This window comes from Falco naumanni, chromosome Z (assembly GCF_017639655.2).
Source record: "Falco naumanni isolate bFalNau1 chromosome Z, bFalNau1.pat, whole genome shotgun sequence".
NCBI lineage: Eukaryota > Metazoa > Chordata > Aves > Falconiformes > Falconidae > Falco > Falco naumanni.
Genome location: NC_054080.1, coordinates 71,681,340 through 71,703,098, shown reverse-complemented (window position 1 = coordinate 71,703,098; position 21,759 = coordinate 71,681,340). Strand labels below are relative to the sequence as shown.

General features: G+C 41.4%; 1 protein-coding gene across 5 annotated transcripts in view; it reads left to right on the top strand.

Moving 5' to 3' along the window:
- Window positions 1-15,934: 15,934 nt before the first annotated feature.
- OSMR (oncostatin M receptor) overlaps window positions 15,935-21,759 on the top strand; it is a 35,359-nt gene continuing 29,534 nt past the window's right edge. For 2 of the 5 annotated variants that reach the window (XM_040580786.1, XM_040580782.1), the window contains exon 1: window positions 15,935-16,047. The gene's annotated coding sequence lies outside the window, so the exon portion shown is untranslated. Of the gene's footprint in view, window positions 16,048-18,588; window positions 18,721-19,032; window positions 19,473-21,759 lie in introns of those variants that run through there. The other 3 variants (XM_040580783.1, XM_040580784.1, XM_040580785.1) reach the window with 3 other exon arrangements.

The following is a 21,759-nucleotide window of genomic DNA, read 5'->3' as shown; positions in this document are numbered from 1 at the left end:
ATTTTAAACATCCTTTCTACATAACACCTCTACAACTTAGCCTCTTTTGTCTAAACAGCTAGCTAAAGCTCTTCTGAAGACTGATGTCTCCCATGTCATCCACTAAGAAATCCCCCTCCCCAGCCTTGTCCAGCTTGACCTGCTCATATCTATCCATATGCTGTTGCCAGCATTTTGCCTTCCTCTTTCATTTTGACCGTTACCTTTCTTTCTGTACCACACCACTGACTTCCCTTCCTTGTGATATCAAATACATTTTCTTTCAAGGCCTTTCATGGACTAAACCAAGCATAGACAATCTTGCTGACCCTTAAACCAGAGGACTATGAACCACAAGACACTTACCATATCCCTCAGAGTGCTGAGTGGAGAAAGAGCATAGCTCTACAAAGATGACAGTGGCTCCCCAGAAGACCCACAATTCTGTCTGTGGTTTGGGGTTAAGCTGGGTCCTAGCATTATCTCACAGTGCCAGCTTCAGAAACCCTTGTTGGCTTACTTTCTCCCACAGAGGAGCTGAGAATACTCAGCAGCCTCTTCCAGCCCAGCCCTGGTGACATGACATAGACTTAGAATGGAAGTCATACTTCAACAGCTTGAGAAATGCATGTAGTATGTTTGCTTCCCCAGAGCACCTCCACACTCAATATTGTAACACTGTTGAAATTTCAGCCATAGCTAGACTGCCATGTAAACGCATTACTGCTACTTATCACATAATAAATGTTGCTTCTTTGTGCTTCCTTTTCTGCATATAATCATTAGCTGTCTTCTATTTCAAATTTCCACAGCTGCTTGGAATTTACAGATATTTTGTCCAATGTTTGTGCAAGACCTAACAATGAGGTTCCAGGAGAGAGCTTCCTCAATAATTTAAACACTTGCCTATTGCTGGCTTTTTCATCAAGTTGTCTTACCACTCAAACTCTTGAATATTCCATGCAGTTTTCTGCATGTATCTCTTACGACTGCATTGTGCAAACTGTGTGGACACTGGCTCAGCAAAACTGGCTCAATGAAAGTGCTTAAGTAGGAGGTATTGCTGTTCTACAGCAGCAGCACCTTGGTTCACACATCTGTATCCATGCAGTATCTTTCAGTTGTTGTTGGGCTCTTGTGGAATACTGCTATTACTTTCCTTCTGGTTTAAACCTGCCAGAAATAGTTTTGTTATTTGTTGAAAATACCACAAAAATCTAGCACAGCTCTGGCAGTTTTAGGAGTAGCAACACTTAACAGTATACCAATGATGGGACAAACAGATTATCCTGAAACAAGTTACAAATATGAGCTAAAATGAGATGTGTGCTGTGATCCTTGGGATTTGGACAGAATGATCTTGTCCAGCAATTGCATTTCTAGTGCAGGGCAGAGCTTGGCAGCAGAAAACCAGCACTTACGTGTCTGCACGCAGAGGAGTAGGCCACATCACACTGAGATGCTTGGAGCTGCCCTATGCTATAGAAATAGATTGTAATGAAGGGCTTAAATCTACCACATACAAGTTTTCATGGCCTCTTGCTCTCTTCAGTTTCTGTCTCTTGTATTCAGCTTTTGTGCTTACCTGGTGTCTCAGAGTAGACAGGAGATACTTTGTTTGCAGGCATTTAGCTCTCAATCTGGTGTTTACAGAGCGTTGGTAACCTCTGCAAGCCATTTCAGGAGCAGAAATCTACCCCACCCCCCCTCAAAAAAAAAAAAAAAAAAAAAAAGAAATAATTGAAAGAAGGAAATGGATTTTTCCTACTACCCATTACTGCCTGGATGCTAATCACTTTACCCTGCCAGTGGCTCTGAGAATCTCCTGGAAGGAAGTGAGTTGCCTTATTATTTTAATGTAATTTGAGTGCACTCAGTGCCTTGCACTTGACACCTTATAGGAGCAGATGCTAAATGCTCAGTACATTAACCATCTGACTGTTACCCTCAACCTTTTTGATAATTGGGTTTATTTAAAATGCCACATACTGCTGCTCGAATATTGATAACTCCTGTTCTGACCTCTTGTAAAGAATATAAATAACTCATTAATCATCACTTGGTTATCTTCTGCAAATAACAATACATGAGACAGACACTTATCTTGAGCTTTTTATGTAAACAATATTCTCTATCTCAGAAACTAGCAGCCTGCTACAGTCTAATTTGGCAACAAAAAATTATTCCACTTTACACTTACTAGCTAGCTTCAAAAAACTGCCCAGGTAGTTCTTCTGAGTTTGTCCAAGCAAAACAGCGATTTTACACTACTAGAGTCAGCTTTCTTTTTTATGGCAGATGGAAGAAGTATTGAGGGCACACAAATAATATATTTTCAGAAATTTTTCCTTTTCCATGGAGGAAAAAGCTGACATTGAGTATTTCTCTATGTTTGGTAAGTATTTGGAGACAGTGGTTTATTGGTATACAAAACATCTATAAACACACCCCTGTGGTATTCAAGAGGGCAGTAAGAATGAAATAAACTCTAATTTTCCCAAATTAGAAGCAGCCAGTCTCTGTTTACCCACAGCTACACTTCTGCTTGGAAGGCAATGTACAAAAAATGAGAAAAGTATTTACGTTGTTTTGTCCAGAAAGTACCTTGGAAGCTTTTCTATGTGGACTTTTACTTGGATGAGTTCGAAAAATCGTGAATCAGAAAAGCCACAAAAAGCAATGCGGTTCTCCCACATTAATCAATGCATTGATGTGTCAATAAACATATGAGGCTGTGGAAATTTACAGGAATTTGCAGACCCTGAAACGTTTGAAAACATTAATTGCATTAACCTACTGCGCCACCTAGCCTTGTCCGGGAGACACTTTCCCGTGGAATCTGTTCTCACGGAATACTGTATCAATCAAGAGGTGTATTTAAATGCTGTGTACACACTGAGATGCTTCCCTGAGTAAAACAGTCCAGTATGAGGGTGATATTTTTCTAGCTTGCATTTTCTGTCTTGGAAAGCTTTATAGCTCAATCAGAAAAGCTACCGTTATAGAATAAGAATTGATCTGCAAACCACTATAGGCATGTGCAGAGAAAGACCCATCACACTGCTAAAATGTTGCAAGTCCAACCTTGTGTGTGGCCTACAGCTCAGTGCAAACACACCCTACATCAGCAGAAAACCCACCAGCTGACAGCACTTAGTTTTCTCAGTGAAACAGTGGGGACAGTGAAGACAACAGAACTTCACTGTAAGTTGTGTCCAGAGACTTGCTGATACAACCCTAGGGTTGGAATACTGGTGTAGGAACGCCCATAATCCCCTGAAGCATGGACAGTATCTGTGAGTATGCTCACAAACAGCTCTGATGACATATTCTTTGGGCTGTTGCTTCCAAAGCCTGCCTCTTCTCTAGTTAATTGTCAGTAATTGGCACTGTCAGCCACAGAGATCCCAACTCCTGGCACTCCACACGGTGTCTGATTGCTTGGTGCTGTCAGTCAGCTACGCCAGGATATGCTTCTAATGCCTCCTTTCCCACAGGCTAGACTTCCCCGGTCTTGCCTAGATGCACTGCTCAATGCAACGCTGGCTTTGCTACAGAGGTTCTTTCATTCACTATGGCAGATAGGAAACACTGCACTAAACGTCAGCCATGAAACCACTGAGCCTGATCATCCAAAGAATACAAACTGCCATTTTCTCTAAATAATATAGCCAGCCTTTTACATATTACCCCATACATTTGCATTGTATCATCTTCTATTATGAATTTATGATTAATTTCTAGTTGATTAGTTACCTCGTTCATTGAATAAATACACAGTCATGTTTCCACCAGGTGGTGCATAATTTAAATATCTGAGAATCTCAGCTTACTGAAGAAATGGTATGCAACACTAATCTACCTAAAATGTCAAGATCTTCCACACTCCAATTTGTTTTTTATTTAAACCTCATGCATCCTAAGACAAACTTCAAATCTGGGGGGAAGGGGAAAGACATAACTCATTCATTCCCAGTGGTGGAAGTTTGATTTTCTACCTCTGGCACATCCACATAACAACCGGCATTGTTAATTTTTCCATGAAATACATTAGGTTTGTCATTCAGGATGTTTCAACACCTTATAAAGAAAGGATTCTGATTGTTGCTGAGGTATTCTGAATTATACAGCACCTGAGAAAGCTTACTCCTCTTCTAGAGCTTGGCTCTGCTTTTCATGGACTGCCTAATGAACAAGACTGTTGAATACAATGTCTTGTCCAAAGCCAAAACATGAGACAAAACAAACGTCTTTTTCATTTGTATCACCAAAGGGCTTACAAAGTCCTTTTCCAATAATTTTATTGACTACTGTAAACTGACATGTAAGCAGGTATATAAGGTAGTGTTATCATTTGAAGATGCTACTCTCAGTTTTTTTATTGAGTTGAAAAACTCAGGCTGAAATTTTCTATGCCAGTTGCCTGTTGTAGGCTCCTGTGTCTTTTTCTTAAACTTCATTCCAAATGAGTTTCTGAGAAGGTTATTTAAAGGAAATCTGGAGACTGTTTAGAACTGTTCCTCTACCCCCAATGCTTGATACAGTGGAAATCCCCACACTCATTTTAAATAACTAGCAGGGAAGCCTGAAAGCATCTGGCTGCAGCAAGCCCGCTTAGCCTGCTAGTTTAGATTTCTCAATTCCATCAATAGCAGACATACCCTGAAACAGTGTGTAAACCAAATAATTCTCTTACAGGTTAGAATAGCATAGTTTTAATTTGAGAAAGTGGAACACCACTAATTTCTGTAGCAAGCCAACAATCACCCTGTGGGAAACAGTCTTTTGCCTCAGTCTCATTTGAGTAACTGTCTGGCGTGCCTGTACTCCATCATGTCCTGTCAGTGGCTTGTTGTGTCCCAGAACTGAGGAATGGCTGTAGGCTAGTCCCTTGCCACCAGAGGGACTTTTGAAGACAAGAAACTGTCGCAAATGCATGGTTTAGGTTAGGCTGCTTGAAGAATCACCGTCAAAGGTGCAAGTGAAATGGTTTTGATACAAATTTGTAGGAGTGCAAAGTTCGGTGGGAAGGTTCACTCTTACTTATTATGTGAATGGAACACACGAAGAAAAATCAAATTAAAATTGAACTAGAATTGAGCTGAAATGATTTATACAGAGACCAAAGATGTAAAAGGGGGAGGGAGGCCCTCCCATTGAGGTTCGAAGTAGATGTCCTTGCTTCTAAACTCTAATCTAGGTCTAATCCTAGTCTCAGACATGGACAATGGTTTACACCTAAGGGTATCTAGACAGTGAGGGTTTATTCACAGTTTAAAGTTGATCAGTAGATCAACTTTTTAGCATCACTTAAGCATTAATTAATTTAACATTTACAAAATGATTCAGTAAGATTTACTTCAATTAATAATTTAATTCAATTTAATTACAGATCTGAAATTCTAACACACTGTACTGGTTATGAGGCATCTAAATCAGTTCAGATATACACATGCAAACAAGCAAAGGGATAGGTATATAGAAATACATGTACAAATATACGAAGGTATATACCTACTAAAATTTCCCATTGACTTCAGTGAAATACTCACATTGAATGCCTTTGCATTTCTCAATAGGTGAAGGGTTGAGCCTCAAGGAGCAGGGGTATTAGCTCAGGCTCCATCATCGGCTTTTGGTCACGGTACCCCTAGCATCACAAACTTGGATGTTTGCATGCTCGAGCAGTGTCCCACTCAGGTGGAGATGTTGGTCACAGCCCAGCATCATTCCATCCTGGCCGTAATCTGAGTCAGTCATTTTTCAATGACAGTGGTACTGTTCCACTCAGGGTACGGTTCAGGTCAGGAGTGTCCCAAGGCTGTCAGAGGGTGATGGATTATTGTTTTAGTTTCCACCATTGCCAGGCAACAGCAGTTCTTGGGACAGGCAGTACGGTTCCCCACCTCAGCCACACAAGAGTTGCTGGTATGATCAAAGGGTTCTTAACCGCCCAACTCATTACTTAAACACCAAGGCCTAACAGGGATTCCTGAGGTCATACAGCTGCCCAGGGAAGGAGGCGAGATGCACCATGACAGTAACCTATGTGTCGTCTCTTGCTAGCTGCTATCTCCAACTGGAATGCTGCATTTTGCATCTGAAAGCATTACTGTCTATACTGACATAGCCCCAGAGATTGTTCTATATCCTTGTTTTTTGTTCTGCAGATGCTGGGCAAAAAGGGACCTCATCCTACTCCCTTATTGCCTTCTTACCCCAATGCTTTGTTTGGTTGTCCTCTGGTGACCTCAGTTTCATCTATGCTGAATAAAAATTGGCATCGATTTCCTTTACTGTTACTGGCTTCAGCGGGAAATACCATGATTTCTCCATCAGATACTGGGCAGAAGATTTCACATCTGTTGTTACATCAGAGCAAAGGTCCATAGCACAGCAAAAATCCACAGGGAACCTTCTTTGCCTCTTTCTGGGTATGTCCAGCTTCATATAATCACTCAAAATGGGCTGTTGTATCTGGACATGAGAAGGACAGTGCTGTATATGACCTAAATAAGTGCAGTCTAACGTAACCATAAAGGTCATCAAGTAGCCCTGCTGCCGCTATAACTAGTGTTCTGATCACACAAACAGAAATCCTGGGCTTCTTTTTTTCTCCTAGCAAACTTTCTCCCAGAAAAAAAAAAAAAAAAGCATCTACACAGAATATTTGAGCATACAATCTCGATAGGTGACAGTGGGATCACTACTTTGTTCCAGAACACTGTGCTGTTTACTCTCCTGTCCTGAAATATTCCATCACACTCTCGATATTTTATTAGTTCAACTCCCCAAATGCGGAATGAATTTTAACCCCTGACCCCCACGCATCTGGAAAGGTTTGCTCTTGCTGTCTCTCCCGCCAGTTTACCACAAGATGGTAGCAGAGAGTTTCTCCTAAGAAAAACTAATCTGAAAATAACCGTGCCTTAAATTCGAGGAGACAGCCAGTGGAACTTCTTGAGCTTAGTCTCTTCGGGATGAGCCAGTAAACCACACAGTCACCTAAAGAGGATCTTAGGCAGAAGCTTATTTCCCCTTTGGAATCCCATCTAACTATCCATTAACCTCAAAGTCTGAATACACTTGACACAGTTCAAATCCCCCAAGCACCTAGACTTCATATGCATCGAACTGTTTCAGTGTGAGAAGCATACAGCTTGTACAAATTCTTTTGGCATAAAAAAAACTAGGTAGGGGAATTCCCAGGAAATTACTTTCTCAGGATATGACTATGGCAGGTTGCGCATATTCGTGCCTTACAGGAAGATGCTGAGGACACCCTCTTTTCAAATGTGAAGGCACACAGTCCTTTTACAATAGCCTGCTGACCAGAGTGCACATCCTGAAATTAAAGAGAAGGATTCGATTCTCTCTTCAGCTGAAAGTTCAAATACATGGTTGGAACAACCCCATAGAATGACCAAAAGCACATATTTAAGGATGGTGTGAGTGGAGACAGCCACTACCCTCCGGTTAGGTCTATGTCATTGTTCAGAAAGACAGGAGAGCTCACAGGAACTGGAGAGGCAGCCTACTTGTGCCTCTTGCAATCCAATAGGAAAGAATAGTTCTGGGACATTAACAGCTTTGATTTTATCTACTCAGAGGAGAAACTAGAACTTTTAAAGGTACTTGGAAGATGATAGTCTTTAGACCCCAACAACCTCAGGGGTAAATAAATGCCTATGTGGTATAAGTACTCATTAGTTAGAAATGAACTTATTGTGCTCAGCTGAGCCCAAATGCATTTCTAACCCCACTAGAAAATTTTGGTAGCTTTGGCATCTTCAGGTTTCAAGGAAGTTAGGTGGGGAAAAGATAGGAGATTGTTTTTAAACTTATGTACATAAATTTGGGTTATATGACATCACAGATAAGAACCATAAATAAAAAGATTCTAGAGAACAATATTTTTTTTTGATCCTGAGCTGGGTTTGAATACTTCAGAATAGCTAAGCTGCAGCCTTTCCATTTGGCAACTTGGAGAAAATAAAATATGAAAGATCTACAGAATAAGTGAACTTCATATATCTTAGTGTTCACTGCGGAAATGGACCTTGTGAATAAAACCAGAACTGAAGAAAAATTAAGCACTGTGTAACTATGTATATACATAAAAAAGTGACTTGAAGTTACATTAGAATTCTAATGTTGGTATTTCCTTATATTTCACCATGTTTTCGTCTCGATAACTACTGTTTAACGTAAGGATTTTCATGCAATTATTAGTTAATGACAAATAACCAATCATTTTTTTCTTCAGTAATTCAATCGTTCATTTATGCTACTGTGGTTTCTTAAGCTTTTTCAAACCTACCTGTTAGCTGAGATCATGTCAGATAGACACATAGAACACCTGCACCATCACTTGTTAGGCACCACAATTATTACTCGATCAAAGATATATTCCTGGAGAAGAGACTGTTGCTGGAACCACCCAAGTTTGTGTACAATACACTGCAATTCAATATAAGCTCAGGCCTTGCCCTTTACAGTGACCTACTACAGGCACAATGGAAATGCCTACAGAAAGCTGAAAGCTTATTTGTGTAGGACACTCAGGATGCAAAACAAGTGCAGACAACTATGCCATTCCTCCCCCCTACATTTCATGAGACAGTTCAGGCTGGCAGCGAGGAATCCTAGCTTGACTCCAAGCTGAGAGGCCTATCGAGAAGCAAAGGATACTAGTTCAGTCCAACAGTAATACGGCTATACAGTTCCAATGACTCCCCTGCAGCTGTGGGATGACCAAAATTGCTCCTAGAGGAGCTCCATGAATACTGGTCAAAACCTGTTACTCTGACTGAACTGAAAAGTACACCTGCAATTTTTCACTCCAGCGCAGTTCAGCTCAAGAACACTTCACTGCCCTTTGCTCTAAAAGATTATTTCTGCAATTGCTAACTCCAAAGAGAAATTGTTCCTGGCTAGGAATTAAATCTTGCATGAGGAACACTGTTTATGGAAAGCAACAGTTTGCTTTGCTTTGCTTTTAGAAGTTGCCACTGTGCAGTCAGAAAGAAATTAGCAGTGGTTCACTGTTCAGAAGGAACAATGTCGGGTGGAGTTGGAAAGATCTGTCCTGGTTTTTAGCAGGCAACAATCTGTCTGATATAACAGAAGATACCTAGGATTTCCAGATGACATGAAGCTATGAGGGATCACAAGGACATCAGGAAACAGGATTAAGATTCAAAAGCATCTTGGCAAATCAGAGAAATAGTGTCTCAACAGGGAAAGTGCAAATTTGTAGGGTTAAGCAGAGATAATTGAACAAGCAGGAAAGAAAAGAGTTGGCAAGATAAAATGATCTTTGGCTCACAGAATGTCACAAGTGGATCTTAAATGACCATTCTGCTTCTGAGGAAACAGGAAATACACAGGTAGGAACAGAAGCGTCACCTGTAAGTACATATACAGTGTTGATAGGGCTTCTGTTGGGAGTACTGTCCCCTCCATTTCTTTTTTCAGAACTGGACTTCAAGAGAGATGTGCACAGTGGTGATCACGATCAGTGTTCCTCAAACCACTGAAGGAACTGAGTTTGTTTAGCCTAGGGAGGGCTGAGGGCATCCTGTTATTAATCTTAATATTTCAGAGGCTGCTGCAAAACAAAATAATAGCTTGGTCTCTATTTGTTTGTAGGCAGACAGTGGTGGGCATAAAGAACTAGTAAGTGTTTGGGTTTATATATAAGAGAACTTTCTACCACTAAGGATAGTTAGGTCCTAGCCAGAGAATGTCTCGAAAGGCAGCAGAGTCTCTAGCAGTGGAAGTTTTGAAGAAAACATTCTGAGAATCAGGGTGTGGGTATGATTCATTCTGCTTTGGCTCCAAAGATGGCCTCTTTCACACTATGTTAAACATAAATTTATGACTGGCTTTTTCAGGCTTTTATTCAGGCTTTTTTTATTTATTCAGTCTTTTTTTATTTATTCAGGCTTTTTCGTACAAATTACTGTATTTTAATAAGAGTCAACATCTCTAGTTAACTGTCCAGAAACTCATGTATGATCATTAATGGGAATCAGAAAATATTGAAATACAGATTGATTTTACTTTAAATAACATAGTAAAGTCTTTCACTTGCATTGGTTAATAAGGAACTCTTAACTACTTCATTTCTCTTGTTTCAAGTCTTTGATTCAGTGCCTGACAAAGGGAATTATCTTTCGTACATTCTGTTTGCAAATTATTTTTTTTGTTTTCCTGTGAAACAGTCCTGTTAAAGTAGATAGCATTGTTCCAATGGCTTGCTTTCTTCCTGAAGGATGAAGAAATCAGAAAAATACTTTTTTATTACTCATAAGGGGCACATTTATTGCACCGTATAAGTTAGTACAGGTAAAAATTATTAGTGTACCAGTGGTAGATTTTGTAAATGCTGGAAGTAGATTATGTACCATTACAAGCATGCTGTTGAACACAGATGTCAACAGAGAAAAAAAAAGTTTTAGATGCCAAGAGGCTACAAAAATTATGTATGAAAGGGGAAACATTCTATTTTTAGGTACAGCAACAATAACATATTGAAAATAGATAATTTAAATAAAACATTTCTAAAATTAGTATGACTAGATTGAGAAAATTAAAATTGAAATTCAAGCTTAACATCACTAGCAGCAGCCTCTCTCTGCTAGTAAATACACTTTTTTTTTTATTCATTCATTTATCCCTTTTTTATTTATTAATGAGTTTATTTATGTGTTTATTTGAAAGTTGGGACTCAAATATCCTCCCGGGGGTCATGTCCAATCATATTATACAGCACAGCAGCAAAAGCTAGAGGCAGTCTGTGGTCTGAAAACTGACAAGAGAAATTAAAACATGCAAAAAGGAAACATTATTACTCCCAATTAATGAAGAAAAACTTACTCATGGAGATCAAGTGGCATGAATACTCTTGTGTTCAGAACCCTAACAAAGCTATTCTTTTCTCTTAGGCCGGATTATTTTCTCTGTCTAGCCAAATATCAGCAAGTAGGGTTTGCAAAATGGGCAAAAAAGCTGAGTACTGTCCCTGACTTGTTTGATTTTTTTAACCCAGAACTCTGCACAGGTGAATTCTTAGTGACTACAACCCTACATTGCCTGAATTGTAGGCAGACAATGTGGAGGACTGCTAGCACAAAGTTTGTAACTATCTCTGTCTGAAGTAAGACACAAAGATGCACACGCACACACATACATACACCATACCTCCCTTCATGTTCTCTATTATTTATCTGATGCATTTAATCTTTCAAACAGTATTGCTGTAGTTTTGCTAGAGTTATATATTCTGTAGACTTGCTGTTTAAAATGCCAGGTTTTTGTGTGTTGCCAGTTAAGTTTTCTTACACGAGTCCAATAGGATGCTGTAGTTTCCTGAATGGTAACCATTTCAGCACTTGCCTTCCTAAAGCAGAAGCTCAAAACTCTTCAGCTGAGTGTCCCTACTACTGAAACTTGCCAATATTTGTATCAGGAGAATGCAAAGGGAAAAAAAAAAAGAAAAAAAGACATGACTAAATGATGACGGTAATGGAGACAGCCAACAGACACAGCAGCCTGCACAGCAGTCTCCAGGTTCTGCCTGTAGATACCCTTAATCTTTCAGGAACTTCTTCTGCACCACTGGAGAACCCCTGGGAACTCTTTCAGAAGTTACAGGGTGTCTGCTGCTGCCAGGAAAAAGATAGCTTCAGGAGGCCTTGACTGCTAACAAGGTCTACCAACTCCTAATGAGTTCTATCAGCTAGTCATGATAAAAGGGTGCTTTGAGCTCTTCTCTTCAGCTGACTGATTAGGGAGAATGCTAGAGAGAAGCCTGGTTTAGTACAGCTCTCCAGAACTCCAGGATTCTGCGGATACCCAATGTCGAATCCCCAGCTGTGCTGAAACAGGGACAGGCAGCATCTATGTGCATTGGGTTGGGAAATCGATACTCCTACGATAATGAAAGCTAGACGCTTGTCACTTCTGGCATCAGAAGCATGTCTCCTTCTCTGCCTGCAGATCTGCAACTACAAATAGGCTCTGTATCCTGGAAGCAGATGAGGGCCTAGGAACTGTTTACCAAAGCATCAGAAGAGCCAGCTGAGCATGCAGAGAGTGAGTCATAGTGGCAGAGTCCCTGAGGGGCAGGGACGTCTTCTGCTTGCTAGGTACTTGGATCCAGGACATCATGGAGAGATTAGGCTTGTATGGCACTGAGGCCACCATCCCATGCTGATTTTCTGAGCGCTGAGATTAATAACCTGTGCTGATTTTCCATGTGGACACCAATAATACTGTGAGGGGAGACGTCAAGTGTATTGGGCATGAACACCTGGCTCTGCAGGCTAGACCCAAGGGCAAGGAGCTCAGGTGTATCTCCCCAGTCTTGCCAGTGAAGGGGAAAGGTGCCCTCAGTGAGTGGAGAATTCAGTGGGTGAACAATAAAGAATCGGATAGGAATCAAGAGATGCTTGCTGAACATTGAGGACCGCTAGGAGATGAGAGCAATCTAAGTGAGGCAAAATAATCTTTGCCAGTGGGTTGGCCATCCTGTCAAAAGCTTTAAACTGGGAATGATGAGGAGAGAGATGATGACTGACAATAAAGTGAGGGAAAATGGACTGGGTTGGTAACCAAAAGGTCCCACCCCAAGCTTATGCACACAAATAAGGAAACTCAAAGGACAGCTTTATGGGGGAGGCTGTCATACTTTGGGTTGAATTAGCACACCCAGGTGCACACCTGAAATGATGATACATTAATGAACAAATAGGAGGCATTAGAGCTCTGTGTGCTAATGCTGTGCTATGATACTGCCTTAAAGCTATAATACTGTGTTGTTTTGGGCACCCCAGTTCAAGGGAGATGCTAAGAAACAGCAGAAGATACAGCAGAGGGGTACCAAGATTGTCAATGGCCTAGATAACATGAACTAGAAGCCTGGTTAGTTTCCTAAAGGAGAGACTAAGGGACCACCTAAAGGCAACCTACAACTCCCTGAAAGACAGTGACAAAGCAGACATACCGCTCTTCTTGGTGGTGGCAAATGGCACAAGATAACACGAGGCAACAGCCACAGACTGTGGTTTAGGATTCTGAGGTTGGATATTTGGTATACTTTGCCCCTAGGAAGGAAGAGCAGCACTACAAGTCACCTAGGAAGGTTCTGGAATTGCTTTTCCTGGGGGCTTTCAAGACTTATGACAGGTGAATCCCTCCTTTAAATTGGATGTCTGTTATGGCCCCTCTTGGTGTTGCAGATGGGTAATTTAGACTGCTTAAAGAACCACCACCAAAAGTATCAGCAAAAGTGGCTTTATTGAAATGTGATGTTGTAAAAGTGCATCTTAACAAAATTCAGTGGCAAGGTTCACTCTATAAACTACTGCACAACTGATACAACAACAATTCAAAAGTTGCCAAGACAAAAATCAAAGTTGCCAACATAAAAACTTAGTGTACTGTAATACCAGGTTTTTCATGGTATCAGTCACTCACCAAAGATCTGCAGTTGGTGGGAGGTCTCTTCTGCTTCAAGGAGCAACTCTGAGATGTGTCCCAGCTCAAGCGGAGATTGCTACGCAGCCAGCTGCTTAGCAGGGAGAGCTCAAAAGAAAGCTCACTTAAGCTCTCATATTTATGGCATAAGGTTGTTGGCTTGTAGTCAAATTGCATTCAATGGGAAAGGTATGCAGGAGACTCCTTCTACCCACAGCTGTCTTTGTTTCTTGATCGATGAGTCTTGGAAAAGGCACCTGCTATTCATGCGTTAATCGTGTGACCTGTGTTCCAAGCTCATATGCATCAACGCTCACTGTGTCACTCCGTTCCTTTTTGGGTTTTCAGAGAACGGATTGGAACTAGAGAAGTTGTTGGCCTGGCTAGGCTTAGGCCTTTAGCTTCTCTGGAGCCTGCACCCAGCTACCACTAGTTTGGTTAAAGAGTTGAGTGCATCCATCATACTTGATTGATTTGTTCAGGTACTTTTAGCCAGATGCAGAGACTCTGCAAGAAGAACACATGCAATTCAAAATAAAGCAGTTAGTTACTGGCTAACAGACAGAAGAGCTAGCTAGATTTCAGTGAGCTACTTGTCACTTATGTTAACCTACCCAGTAAGTCTTTGCTGGGCAGGCAGGCATGAGAAAAAAGGGGAAGGGTCACTTCCCATGGCTCTCTGGAAAGTATTCCCAGCATCATCAAGTTGCCATCCTCTACCAGCTTCATCAACACTGATAACAAGACACAATGAATCCCAGCTAGTCCCTAGCTAGACTGGCTAGCTTGACCAGGCTTCCTCAGGTGATTTTTCTCTTTAGGATTTTATACCTTTTCATGCTGGTAGTTTCCCTGTGAAATCTTTGAACTGCCCACTACCTCATGTCAACAGCCCTACTTCTGTCTCTTTCTTATCTCTCTACAGATGTTCTCACAGCTCTCTCATAGCAACCTGGATCAAGGTTATGCAGCTATGCTATATCAGAGCTGGGACTTGGCTGTATGTACACAGGCAACTAAGTACCTATAAGAGGTGGGGCAAAATTCAGAGCTGTGGTTACAGAGAAAGGGAGTCTCAGGTTTGGTTGGATATCTTCTTCTAGGCCTTTCCAAACTACATTGCTATTATTTGGTATATAAAGAACTCTGGCACCTAACTTGGGACTTTAAATTCTGTAGACACTGTGACACTCAACACATTGCAGTGCCAAGTTCTTCTGTGGATTTACCTTTGTTCTTTTTTTCTGTTTCAGTTTCCCCACCTCAAATATGAGAAATCTAATAACTTGCTTTTTGAAACACTTTCTGACCTGGCCTGAGAATTCCTTATAGACATCATTCAATAACTTGTTAGGGGTTTGGGTACTAATTAGCACTTTGAACATTATTTTTAGATGGCAATGAGTTCATATGTTTGTAAGTCTAGAGCATTTGAAGGATATGCTATTACATTGTTCATTCTGGAAGTTCTGGATTATGTGGATCAGCATGCAAAAAGCAGCATCACAAATCATTGCTGCTACACAAATGGAGAGGCAAGAGAGGGCTGAACATCTGTAATACACAGCAGTGTTGAAACTGATTCAGAAAATGTTAAATGTATTGACACATTTTGAACAGGTATTTCCAGTAGAGCCCTAAAGAAGACATATTTTTCAAACACAAGTGAAGGGGCTTAGAGCAGAAAAATGGCTCAATACATTAACTTTAAAATAGCACATGCACAAATTTTGCACCTTCCAAAAAAGACAACCCCTGTCAGGCAGAGACCCCCAGCTGAAGGGCAGGGCAGCAGATCAGCGAACTCCTGCCATCTCTTCCTGCTTTTGGGAAGGTCCTGTGCTTTTGGGAGAGGGTAATTTCACTTTTTGAGCCGTAACCTTCCTGAACGTGGTTTCGGAGAGGGAAAGCTGCGTGCGAGACAGCAGCGCAGCACCATACCAGGTTGTGGCCTCAACCCCAAGCCCTGCTGCAGGCGCCAGGCCACCTCCCTCATCCCGCTGCCTTGGTGGCCCCTGCCACCGTCCCAGTTCCCTGCAGCCAGGGCGCGGGGACACCGCAGCCCTGTGGCCGGAGCGCCAGAGGCACAGGCCTTTCGGAGGCACCGCTCCTAGTGCGGTTTCTGGCCAGCTCACGACGGGGAGCCCTGGGAAAGCGTCCGTTTGAGCCAAGCGCCGCGTCTCCGCTCTTCACGGTCCTCTCAGGTCTTTGCCCTGCCTGTCCTCCGCTCCCTCTCTCGGCCACCCCTGCGTCGGCCCCAGGCCCTGCTGCCCCTCCTCGCCCCGGGGCACCGGAGCCGCTCGGGTGCTCGGAGGAGGGGGCAGATGGCGGGCGGGCGCTGCGGGAGGCGGCCCGGCCCGCGCCCTGCCTGTGGGAACGGGCCGCGCTCCCCGCGGCCGGGGGAAATTCCCGAGGCGCTGCTCACCCGGCCCCCGCCAGCCGGGAGCAGGCACCGCCCTGCCGGGGAGGGACGGCCGCCCCCGCCCGAGCCCTCGCCGGCACTGACCGGGGGCCGCCGCGTCCCGCCGCCCGTCAGGCGCGGACCGGGCTTCCCGCGTCCCCGAGGGAGCTGCTCGGCGGGTGCGGGTGAGTTACGCCGGTGTCCCCCTGTCGCGGCAGCCCCGCGTTAGCTCCGTAGCCCCCCTTCCCGTCTCCCTCTCCTCCCGCGGGGGGACCCCGGCCGCCCTCGCTGAGGGGAGCGCAGCCTGCTCCGCTGAGGAAAACCCATCCACCCTCTCCACCCTGGCCCCTTTTCTGAAGCGCTCTGGAGTTTTGATTTTGAGTTTTAGTCCTTCTGGTGCCCGTTAGCCCTCCTCACCCTTTGCCTGCCCTTTAACCCCCGTTTTCCCAGGCATCCCTGGTCACGGCGGGGGGTGCGGGTGGGGGCGGCGCTTCACCCCTCAGGAACTGCCGGTCCCGGCAGCACCATCACTTGCCGTTCAATTTTAAAGCGTTTTATGAAACTCCCCCTGCCCCAACCAACCTTCTCTGCTTTCAAGGTGTCACCGCTTTACTGCGGCGTCAAAGCGGCTGATTTGACCCGAGCAAAAATGGCTCGAGTGAGATACATGGTGGGGTGTGGATGCGGCGCCTCCCAGGTGATTAGGTTCAGTTTTAATGTCTCCTGTTCCTACTACTTCCAGAAGGTGTTGACTTGCCCAGAATGGCAAGCCCAGACCTTTAAGTCCAGCATCATACAGAGAAAAAGTGTTGCTTCTGCCTTCTTTTAAGCAGCTGAAATCTGTTGTTTAGTCTCAAAACTGTCAGAGTAAATGAGAAAACATAAATTCCAGTGTGGTTCCTGCTTTTCTTGGAGTTTGGCTATTCTGTTGATGTAAACTTTTTACCTGTCTCTATTCTAAATATTGCATGCCTGGACCAGACCCTACTCCAGCGGAGTAAACCAGATCCTAACAATGTTACAAGCCTGAAGAACATGGTAAAATTATTATTCCTGTTGGTGTGAGTCATACCACCATGTTCTATGATTCCTTCCCTACAAAAAGCATTTGCTTTCTGGTAGGGCAGAAGCAGTCTTACACAGCTTGTCAAGCATTTTATGTTTTTAGACCCCATTTTTTCACTGTTTAATTGCTTTTATGTTTGGATTCCAGCCTTCATGGGACCATGAAGTACATAATGTTTTCCTGTTTTGGCAAAACTCTTCAGACAATCAACAGCAAGCATCAAAGAGATTTCTGTTTATAAAAAAACAGGAGATAAAGCTGTGCCTAAGTGGCCAAATGATTACATGCCTATCAGACCTTGATGATAGAAATTACTTTTTTCCATATGCAGCTTTTAAAAATTGTTGCTCTCTCATTGCATCACAAAGGATTATTAGGAGCTTTCAGTGTCTTATACACGGATGTATTTTGTGTGCTAAGTATAATTAAAACCATCTTTAAAATTATTTGGGAGAAGAAAACCTGAGTACAGGGACTAAAGGAAGGGTTCTTCCACTTTAGAATTTGCTATCTCAGCTATTATTTTTTTTTTTTCAGAATTCATAATAGTGCAAATTAAATTTTGTATAAACAGTATGAATTTTATTTTGAAGAGGCATCTATTTAGCTGTAGGATGCTTTGGCAGATGTTACTTTACTGACACTCAATAGGTTTTCAATGGCTTGACGCTGTGTTTCCAGTAAAGCTGCCTCAGTTGGATGTCAGCTCTGCACTTCATTTTGCAAGGGATGTACTGGGAATTGCAGGAATCAGGAGAGCAGAGGCACACTTCAGTGCAGAGTCTTTGTACAAACCATTGACTTCAGGCATCCTAGCTCATTTTGGCACTTACCTAGTTATCTGTTTATTTAAGAGGAAAAAAAAACACCTCTGGAAGACTAACTTGCCTGTGATCTGGCTTACTTTCTAGGTGTGTCTGTCTCTTTGTTGGCTATGGAAAGAGTTTATTAAGTTTTGGCACTAAACACATCAGTTATGTTAGTGACCTTATACTGCGTGGTATGAACTTGATTTGTGATTCCTATCCTCAGTCTGTCTGTGAAGCAGAGGGAATTAGAACATAGGATGAAAAATATGACATAAATCCAACGTAGTATTGTTACTGCATTTGCCTTGCTGGCAGTCCTCTTCCATGTCGGTTTAGAAAAAATTGTTAGATCAATGGTGTTTATGATTTGGTGTCCTTATCTAATACTGTTCTTAAAATGGATAAAGTTTTCTGGATCCTAGAAGCTGAAAACTTCTTTTCCCAGCCTATGTACAGGCTCTGATTCACTTGAGGATGAGGGTTGTGACTGACAGCTCTTATAAATAAGCAAAGCAAAGGGCACTGAGAAAGGAAAGTTGTACGAAGCGTGATTTGAAATATGTGGCTTTAAGAAGATTGATAGAAAACAGAATGACTCTGCGGTCAGCTATGATTAGACTTTTATAGCAGGGGCTTCCTTTTTTTTACACACATGGCTGTTCCTTATACTCCAGCAGTATGTGCCAGCCAATGACTCCTGAATACTATGAGCCTGATCTTGAAAGAGGTTTCAGTTGAATTTTAGTGCTTTAATGCCTTTGAAGAGAGGTTGGACAAAATGTTCATCTTAGGCATGTTTACCAGATGAATAATGAGAATTTTTTTTCCTGTCATCCATGGCATCACAAAAGCATTGGCCTGGGTGAGACTTCAGGGATCATCTGAGCCAGCCTTTTGCTTTGAAGGAGAAATAGTTTACCTGGAGATATATATTTAGACTATTCACAAACTACCTACTGAAGGAGATTTCATCTCTTCCCAAGGTAATTAGCTTCTCTTCTGTCTCCAGCTCTTGAGTGACTGCTCTTGAATTGTCAGGTCTCTGAGCATGCCTGTTGCTGCTGAATTTTATTGCAATTGCCACCAGATCTCCAAAATGATTCTGTTTTATTGATGTATCTATCAGTACTGATTAATTTCAAGTTAGGCTGGGGAGTCCTGAATCCTTCTGTATCTGTTTTGTCATACCCCAGGTTACAATTTTCCAATGGGAAGGATTAAAAGTAGAGTATACATTCATGAGTTTAAAAAAAAAAAAAGTCTATCAGTGATCCAGGCTACAGACTGACAAGTCTGCTTTATTTCCCCCGTGGATGTTGAATTTTTAGAAACGAGAAGAATACAGTGTAAAATGAAAAATGTGTTGCTCAGCTAACTTCTGTAGCTCTGACAGATTACTTTGTGCCCAATCATCCTCAGTTTATGGCTTAGCATTATCCCCCATTTTGTAGAACATTTCACAGTGTATCCCAATAACGAGATTCATCAGAGAAATTAGAACTGTAACTACTGTTGATAATGATGGCAAATAATTAGAGCTTAGGCGGGTGATTGTTTCCTTCTATTTGGCACTTATGAGGCCATATCTAAATTACTATGTCCAGTTTGGGGCTCACAGTGCAAAGACTGACAGACTGGACTGAGTCTAGCAGAGAGACACCAGGAGGCTTGGGAGGCTGAAGCACTTTAGGAGTCACTGAAGGAGCTGAGTTTGCTTAGCCTTGACAAGAGAAAGGTAAGGGCAGCCCTGACTGCAGTCCTATAACTAATGGAAAGTTACTGAGAAGATAAAGCTAAGCTTTTTGCAGAGTTGTACAGCAAAAGGGCAAGAGGGAACAGGTGCAAATTGTAGCAAGGAAAATACAAAGAGAAAAATGATTATATGAACATAAGGAGAATAGAAGAAGTTATTTTGTATTAATATAAGGAGAAAAAGTAATATCTGAATATAAGGAGAATATGAGGAGAAAAAAGACCTTCACAGTGAGGGTGGCAAGCACTGGAACAGGTTGCCCAGAGAAGTTGTAGAATCTCCATCCTTGTAGTTCTTCAAAAGTCAGTTGGGGAAAATCAGTGATTCTGTCATAGACTATAGAGAAATTCCATTGCAAAATTGTCTTAATGACAAAAGTAGATAGAAAGGGAAAAGTATTCAAATTATATGTCTGCAGTCCATGTTCAAAGTCACTGGCATGAGAACTTCTTGTTCTTACCTGCAATTCATGGAAACAAAGTACACAGGCATTCCATGTTGAAGCATGGTGGCAAGACATGACTTCTCTTAGGCTTAAGAAAAAAGTCTGCAGTGATTCATTCTCAGCTTAAGAACTGTGGCATACTAGTATGGTATTCATAATTCTTCAGATTGGCAAATCTGAGCTAAGCTATTCATCAGAACCATGGTTGTGATTGTCACTTTTCTTGTGGTATTTGATAGTTGCTCACTATTTCTCAGAGGTAGTACTTTGCCTCTTTTAGGATGATGAATTATTCAGATACCTAAAAGCCTTCCTTGGCTTCCTGTCTTCATTCCTTTTGTTGTTCAATTGTTTTCACTTTTGGCAAGGGTGTAGTTAATCTGTTATCATCACGGGTTTTTATAAAATGAAATTGATAATGTATTGTGTACAACCGTCTTGATTCATTTTTAATCTTTGTGACAGACACAGATTTTTAAATGATGATTTTATAAAATAAATTAATTATTGATAATCTAGAACAAGTGCTTGACATTAGTCAGTAGTAATGTATGTGATTAATTTGTTAGTCATAGGCATAAAGTTTCTGCATAAAGATGATTTAAGTCAAAATATTATATATTAAGGACTGTGTTTCTTTTTGCTCAAATAGCGTTTCATTTATTTAAACTTACTTCATATTCTCTTTGTTAGAGAATTCCAGAACTTTTCCCATGAAAACTCTTTGATACCTACAATTGCACACATTATCATAATTTATTATACAGTATTAAACTAGATTATTAACATACTGATTAGTGAAAAGCATTGTAGCTTCCAAAATACGTTTATATTCTGATGAACTTATATTATAATGCCTTTTAGTAGCATACAGCATTTGTACTATGCATCAGTAAAATTGATCTAGGCTGTGCCATTAGTGGACTGACAATGTAAATGACTGGAGAGAGATAGTTAAATTAGATGCTTATTTCAATACAATAGTTGAGAATGCCTCTTAAGAACAGAAAATTTCTTCCAAATAGGAAGTAATTTAAATAAATAGTCTGATTTGCCATGACTTCCACAATAATTTCCCACTGTATTTAATGTTGGATTTAAGTGATAGATGACAAATTTTGTGTGTCCGACCCAACAAAGATGTTTAGAAAACCAGGAGTCCTGTGAGGCCAGATTTTTGTCATGTCAAGTCAGGAGTTATGCCACTGAACCTAACTGACCGCCCTTGTGTTAGATTGGTTCTTAAAGCAGAGAGTCAACACCCTTGGCTTTAAAGGCAGTTTTATTTTCATTTTTTTCTGAAAAAGGGCATGCAAGATTTGACTTTGTTTCTCAATATTAATTTTGTATAAATCTACTAAAGAGTTACCAGAAATGTTAACATAATCTGCCTTGGAAAGACTTCTTGTTGTGTCACTTACTTGCCACTCACTGCTCCATAACAAAGATTCTGTTGTGTTTATTCCAGACAAAACATATAAAAATATTTTTCCTTTTAGATATTAAATTTCATCAGATGATAGAACAAAGGCTAAACATAGAAAAACTATAACAAAGCAGATTTCCCCAAGTCAGTTCTTGGAACAGTCTATTAGTTGCATATGAATTAGGCTTACGTTCTCAAAAATATTTAGATTCTTTATTAATGTTGATTTTAGTGTTGTCTGAATACTTTTGAGGACGTTGGTATAATGGCAAGAAGAACTGAAGATCTGAGGATGTTGGTATAATGGCAAGAAGGACTGAAGAAGCCTATACATTAGGCAAAGCCACGTTCACCTTTTAAATATGGGGCCTGCCTCCATGTTTATGCTCACAAGGAAA